Source organism: Lycium barbarum, chromosome 10 (genome assembly GCF_019175385.1).
Source record: "Lycium barbarum isolate Lr01 chromosome 10, ASM1917538v2, whole genome shotgun sequence".
Taxonomy (NCBI): Eukaryota; Viridiplantae; Streptophyta; class Magnoliopsida; order Solanales; family Solanaceae; genus Lycium; species Lycium barbarum.
Window position 1 is genome coordinate 83,142,758 of NC_083346.1, and position 6,578 is coordinate 83,149,335.

A 6,578-nucleotide genomic window follows, 5' to 3' on the forward strand; every position below is an offset into this window, starting at 1 on the left:
CCCTAGAGAGTATCCTTGCACTTGATTCCACAATTTTTTGGTGTTTACTCCTTGATTTCCCTTGGATACATGATGATATGAGGAGAGAATTTTTCTAGAACCTTCAAGACTTAGAGAGAGACTCAAATCTGAAAATTTGGAGCTCAACTAGTCTATTTATAGCTGAAACTAGAAAGTTCCAGAGAAGTGGTTCGACGAGTGGGTCGATGGTCACGTCGACGTGTCGACGGTCCGTCGACTTGCTCCCGACCTGATTCTGTAGACCATAAGTTGCAGGGTCCTATTGACGGCGGAGATCGATGGCCCGTCGACGTATCCCGTCGATCTGTTTCTGCAGATCAGAATTCTCAGAATATAATGACGGTGCATATTGATGGCCCGTCGACATGATCGACGGTCCGCCGATAATGTTCGGTGCCTGCAAACTTCCTTGAATCTGCTCAGCCTGCTTCGGTTCAATCCGTTCAACTTCTAACCCCGTAAATTACCGGGAATACCTGCTGGTACACTGTGTTCGATATTCTCTACCTTAGCTTCCTCCATCAAGCTTTCTTCTTTTATTCCCCAAATGTCTTTGGAACCTTAATTAGAATCATTAAGCATCCCTTCTTACTAGTGGGGACATAATATACATCTTAACCTACGTTAGCCTATTCACCGCATAACGACATGAAGTTTTCTTAGGTGTAACAGTAAGCCTGCGATGAAGCCCATATTAATCACTTCCCATTTTCAAGTCAGAATTTCCATAGCTTGCAACAATCCACCAGGCTTTTTGTCACAACCCGACTAGGGCCATGACGGGTACCCGGGGCTAACCACTGAGCACTGCTCGTACCATTACCCATTGTACACATCAAGCGTTCATTCATTAATATTATACTCAAATCATAGGAAACCATTATTTATTTGGAAACATGAATACTTTTATACACATAAGCCCTTCGGTTATCAAAATAATATACATGCAATAATAACATCGTGAGACCATGCTACCCACACATACGTATCTACGAGCCTCTACTAGAGTAAGACATATGGACGGGGCAGGACCCCGTCGTGCCCAAAACATACATGTAGATAAAATAGTAAATCAATGGCACCTCCGGAATAATGGAGTGCTTTCAAAAGTCTGCTTATCGGCTTCTATAAATATGGATCGCCTCCCTGTCTACCTGTGGGCATGAACACAGCGTCCAAAGAAAACAGACGTCAGTACGAATATTGTACTGAGTACGTAAGGCATGAATGAAATGAACATATTAGAGAAATCATAAGGCACAAGATGAAGATATAAACTGCGTAACTTTTAAGGGTGGATACCTTTCATGCCTATCTCATATATAAACATAATATATGTATCATCATAACGCATACGTCGTCATACCATATGTATATCATAGTACCGTATCTGCGCATACGCATAGGAATATCATACCCGACTATATAGGTTCGGTATCTTACGTGCCCAGCTATAACAAAGCTTGGTGTTATACGTGCCTGGCCCTACCAAGTCTCAGTGTTCTCCGTACCCAACTGCAGTGGTGCACACGCATCATATATATATATATACATATATTCTACCCGGCCATATAAGCTCGAGGTTTCATAATAGCCATACGTAGGCACATATATACATAAAAGCCCATAAATATCTTTAGCATCATCACTATTATCATCGTCATCATTATCATCATCACTATCAACATCGTCATCATTATCATCATCACTATCAACATCATCATCATTATCATCACATATATCTCATAAACTTATCATAACTTTTCATAGAGCATGTATTTGAATTCAAAGACAATCTATGAAAATCGTATCATATTCGTAGCATGAACTTCGTAAAAATCTCGCATGATAGACTTTATAATCTCTAACTTAGGCTCGTTATTACCATCATCATATCTAGGGCATATCTCTTACCTTTATCTCATATGGAACCCCCTATGAACATAGACTCGTAACTTTTTCGGAACATTGGTCATAGGATATGCATTAGAGCTTATGGATAATCTATAACAATGTCGGGGTGACATAAGGTCGAGAGCCCCCGATTCCATTATGGAGTAATCATATTCATCGTATCTCACCTTGAAAGAACTAACATTTTAAGGTGAGTGTACACCATGAACAACATCAAGGGATCGTAAGTAAGATCATTAACTTCGTGAACATCATATCTTGCTTTAGAATGTCTAGGCTTATACTTACCATCATCATTTTCGTATTCATGACACATTTCTCATCTTTATCGCATAAGAAACTCTTTATCAACCTTAACTCATAGTTCCCGGAATGTAAGAAAGTCATCGAGAGGTAGGGAAATGATATCATAGGAGTCATATAAGGATCATTAGCTTCGTAGGAATATCGTATCTTGAGATTTAGGACTTCTAGACTTAGATTCGTCATCGGCATTGTCATGTTCGTAACGTATCTCTTTTCTTTATCTCGTATGAAGCTCTTTATACTCGTAGATTCATAATTCCCGATATGTAGGAAAATCATGGAAAGATAGGAGGATTCATACCATAGGAATCATGCCTTAGAAAGAAGGGGCTAGCCTTACAAACCTCTTTCATTTAACAATTTCCATCGCTTGATTGTTCTCCTTCAATGCTCATGTTTCTACCTTCAAGAGAATTCGCATTCACATTAGCTAATCGATTATATGAACGTGCTTACTAAAGCTAGAGAAAATTGGGAAACATTTCCTTTGTTTACCCAACCTTGCCCATATTGTATATAAACTCCCAAACATTTATAATAGCGTTCACAATATCATAACCAACAATCGTCATTCATCTACATTACCCTCATTTCACAATTCCACTTCAATTCATCCATAATCATGGTCATAGTATACTAGTACATTTTCTTACATATAATGCTTACCCCATGTCCTTAATATCATTTGTAACATAACCATATCAGAACACATCAAGAATCATGACTCAATTCAAGCTATCACTGAAAATGACACTATTCCCACATTTATGACCCATTTCTATATTATTCTGCAATCCAAGTGTTTCAACTTTCAAATACCTTAAACAACATGGAAATACCATAAATCTTAGTTTCACCTTCACTCGAATTCCTTGCCTTGGATGAACTTTAATGGGTTTCTTACACTTGATTTCCTTGGTTTGATGTAGTTGATCACAAATATCGCTTGAATTCTTGTGGGAGAAGTGTAGAGAGATGTTTTAGAGAGAAGGGGAGTGAAGGGGAAATGAAATGACATAAGACTTGGATCCCTTATTAATACATAAATTCTGACCCGACACGGACATACAGACCAACATACGGTCCGTATCTTTGTATGGGCCGTATGTTTGGTCCAGTGAAGGTTGCCCATCTGGGCTAAATATACGGCCTAACATACGGCCAATATAATTTATACGGCCAGTATGTTGGGCCGTATAATGCCCAGCTATTCCGATTTCGTTCTCGTCGACTCGTTTGATCTCCAATCCTCACGGAACCTTCTTAACACTTGTTTATCACTTCATTAACAATCTAAGGGATGTTATAACTCTTCTATAAAGCATCATTAATGTTATATCCCGCATTTTATACGTTCGGATAATTTAAGATAATCGCGGAAAGTTAAGGACGAGGTTATATTTTGATTTTTGGTTTAGCACACAAGTTGTGTATGAAAATTTTGAAGTGGAAATATTAAGAAAGGTTAAGGGCAAAAAGGGAAATTCGCAATATGACTAGTGGAAATATAGAGGAAGGAGAAGGGAAAATTTGGAATTTGGAAAAAATAAATTTTCATGAAGTGCAAAACAAAAAAATGGGCTTGGAAATTAAAAGGGGCCATTTGGGCCGTCCCATTTGGAGTGGGCTTAGGTCCACCTAGAAGTTTAATGGACAAATAAAAAGATGACTAAGTCATCTTATTCATTTATTTCCCTAGAAATTTCAAGAACTTTAAAGAACAAAAGAGAAGGAGAAAGAACAACAGGCCATTTGTCCCTATGCAATCCAACAAGAACCTTGGAAAAAAACAATTCATCAAAAATTATTTTCTTCTAGCTAAACAATCCATTGAGGGGTCCTTAACAAAGTGAAGTGGTTATTGGAGCAAGAAAAACATATATTCATACAAGTTGCAAATTCTAGCCAAGTGAAGAATCAAGGAAAAAGGTAAGGTTAAATCCGTTTCTTATATGTTATGGATGATTATGTATGTTGTAGTATGTGAAAGTGGATGAAATTCATGGAAATATGGACACTTGTTGTGGCCGTGCATGTATGTGTGTGTGTAGGAATAATGATTTAATTATTTTATCTAGTGTTTGGTTGTTGTTGTTGTGGATGCTATGTTGATAATGAAAGTTGGATGGTTCTAGTGAGGTTGTGATGGTTGGCGAGTTGTTTTAGAAATTAATGCGATTTGAAAATAGTCTTCTTGTATTTATGGAACATAATGTTGCTAGTGTGTAAATTGTTGGGTTGTTATGATTGAATTTGAAAGAAGGAATTAGGTTGTTATTGTTCTTATTGAAGTTGGAAGGTCTTAGGTGAAGTAGTATGTTGATTGGGTTGTTTTGAATGTTATGTGCATCGCTTGACGTATTCTTGAATCATGTTAGAAAGATTTCGGATTAATACTTGAATGTGGGATCATTGGTGTTAGTTGGATTATTTGTGATTGAAATAGATATAAATGAAATGTCATTGAATTTGTGTGACGAAGGTTGCTAATGTTAGAATATATTTTAGATTGATTGTTAAAGTTGTTAGTATGGTGATTGGTATTGTTGTTGATAATTTGGCCGAGTTGAATTCTCGGTTTGTTGTTGATAATTTGGCCGAGTTGAATTCTCGGATTGTTGTTGATAAAATTAGCCGAGTTAGTTTCTCGGGGATGGTGTATTTACAGGGGAAATGCTGCCGAAATTTTGGTAGACAAAGTGTTAGTTTAGAATTAGATTCTTGGATATCTATAGCTAATGTTTGTATTCATTAACATTGTTATAGATTTTGGGATGGCCAAGAGTTAATTTGGATTGACTAAGGAAGCGGACAAGGTATGTTAAGGCTCGTCCCTCTCTTTCAAAGGCATGTTTCCTATGTTATGGCTTTATAAATGTTTCCATATCTTCCCTGTTCTCAAAAGTTAGATGTTTATGACTCGGAGGCGTAATTCCTTTCCTAATAATTCATAGTTGTTTTCCAAAATGTCGTATTTTTCCAAACTAAAGGTTTATGATTTTGTAAGCTCTTATGACAACAACGACGGATATGTTTCACAATGATAATGATGATGTCAAGGATGAGAATATCTCTACGATGACTACGATGAAAATGATTTTATGTTTAAAGGTTTTTGTAAGGGACAATGTCCATAACTTTCTTATACTAACTCGGATTGACTCGAAACGTGGTTATGATCTTATTCTATGTTCACTTAACGCTCCTTCAAGGTGAGACAAAGTCGGGATGATAATTCCATAATATAATCGGAGGTTACCGACCTTACGTCACTCCGATAGAGTTGTAGCTTTCACTTGGGCTCTCATGCATGCTTTATACTTATGTATGTATTTTAATAACACCGTGCCTACATGGCCGGGCAGTATAACACCGCGCCGTCCAATAGGCGGCCGGGCAGACACACCACTGCAGTGGGCAGATTATGATTACCCCGGACGTGGGAGGCCTGGACGCGGGCTAATGATGATCACACCGTGCTTAAATGGCCGGGCAGCATTACACCGTACCTATGTGGTCGGGCAGTTTACTTGTAAATATTTTTATATTGTTTAAAAAGGTAAAGTGAGTATGCATGCTATCCGCCTTCTAAGGCAAACGGAGGTGCAGCTTATTTCCTTACTCTATGTTGTGCTTTATGTCTCTTACTATTATCTTAAGTTATTATTCATTCCTTACATTACTCATACTGACGTCCCTTCTTGTGGACGCTGCGTTTCAAGCCACGCAGGTAAGCAGACAGACGGGTTTGATTCCTAGGAGCTCCACCAGCGGTACATTGAGAGCGCTCCAGTTGTTCCGGAGCTTCGGTCTATTGGTACTACTTTTGTTTATATATTTGGGCACGGCAGAACCCGACCCTCCTTGTAAATATATGTATCTTGTTTAGAGGCTCGTAGACAGATATGTGCAGTGAGATGTTTCATAACCTTGTTTGTCCTCGTCGCTGGATAATATGTTAGTAAAGTTTATTAATACTTGTTTACAAGTATGCTATTAATAATTGTGTTAATTAAAGAAACGACGGTATTGTCGATACGGCCCACTCAGTAGTAAGAGTAAGATGCGAGATAAGAGGTGCTCGGTATAGTGGTATCGGGTACCCATCGCGACCCTAGTTGGGTCGTGACAAAAGTGGTATCAGAGTAGTTCGTCCTAGGAATTGTCTACGAGCCGTGTCCAGTAGGGTCCTGTTTATGGGTGTGTAGCGCGCCACACTTATAAACACGGGGCTGCAGGGCATTTAGGAAATCTGAGCTTCTTTGTACTCTAGATCGTGCGATAGAGCTATGTTACCAAGCCTCCATGTTCTTTTCTTAATCCTGTGTTATGGTTTC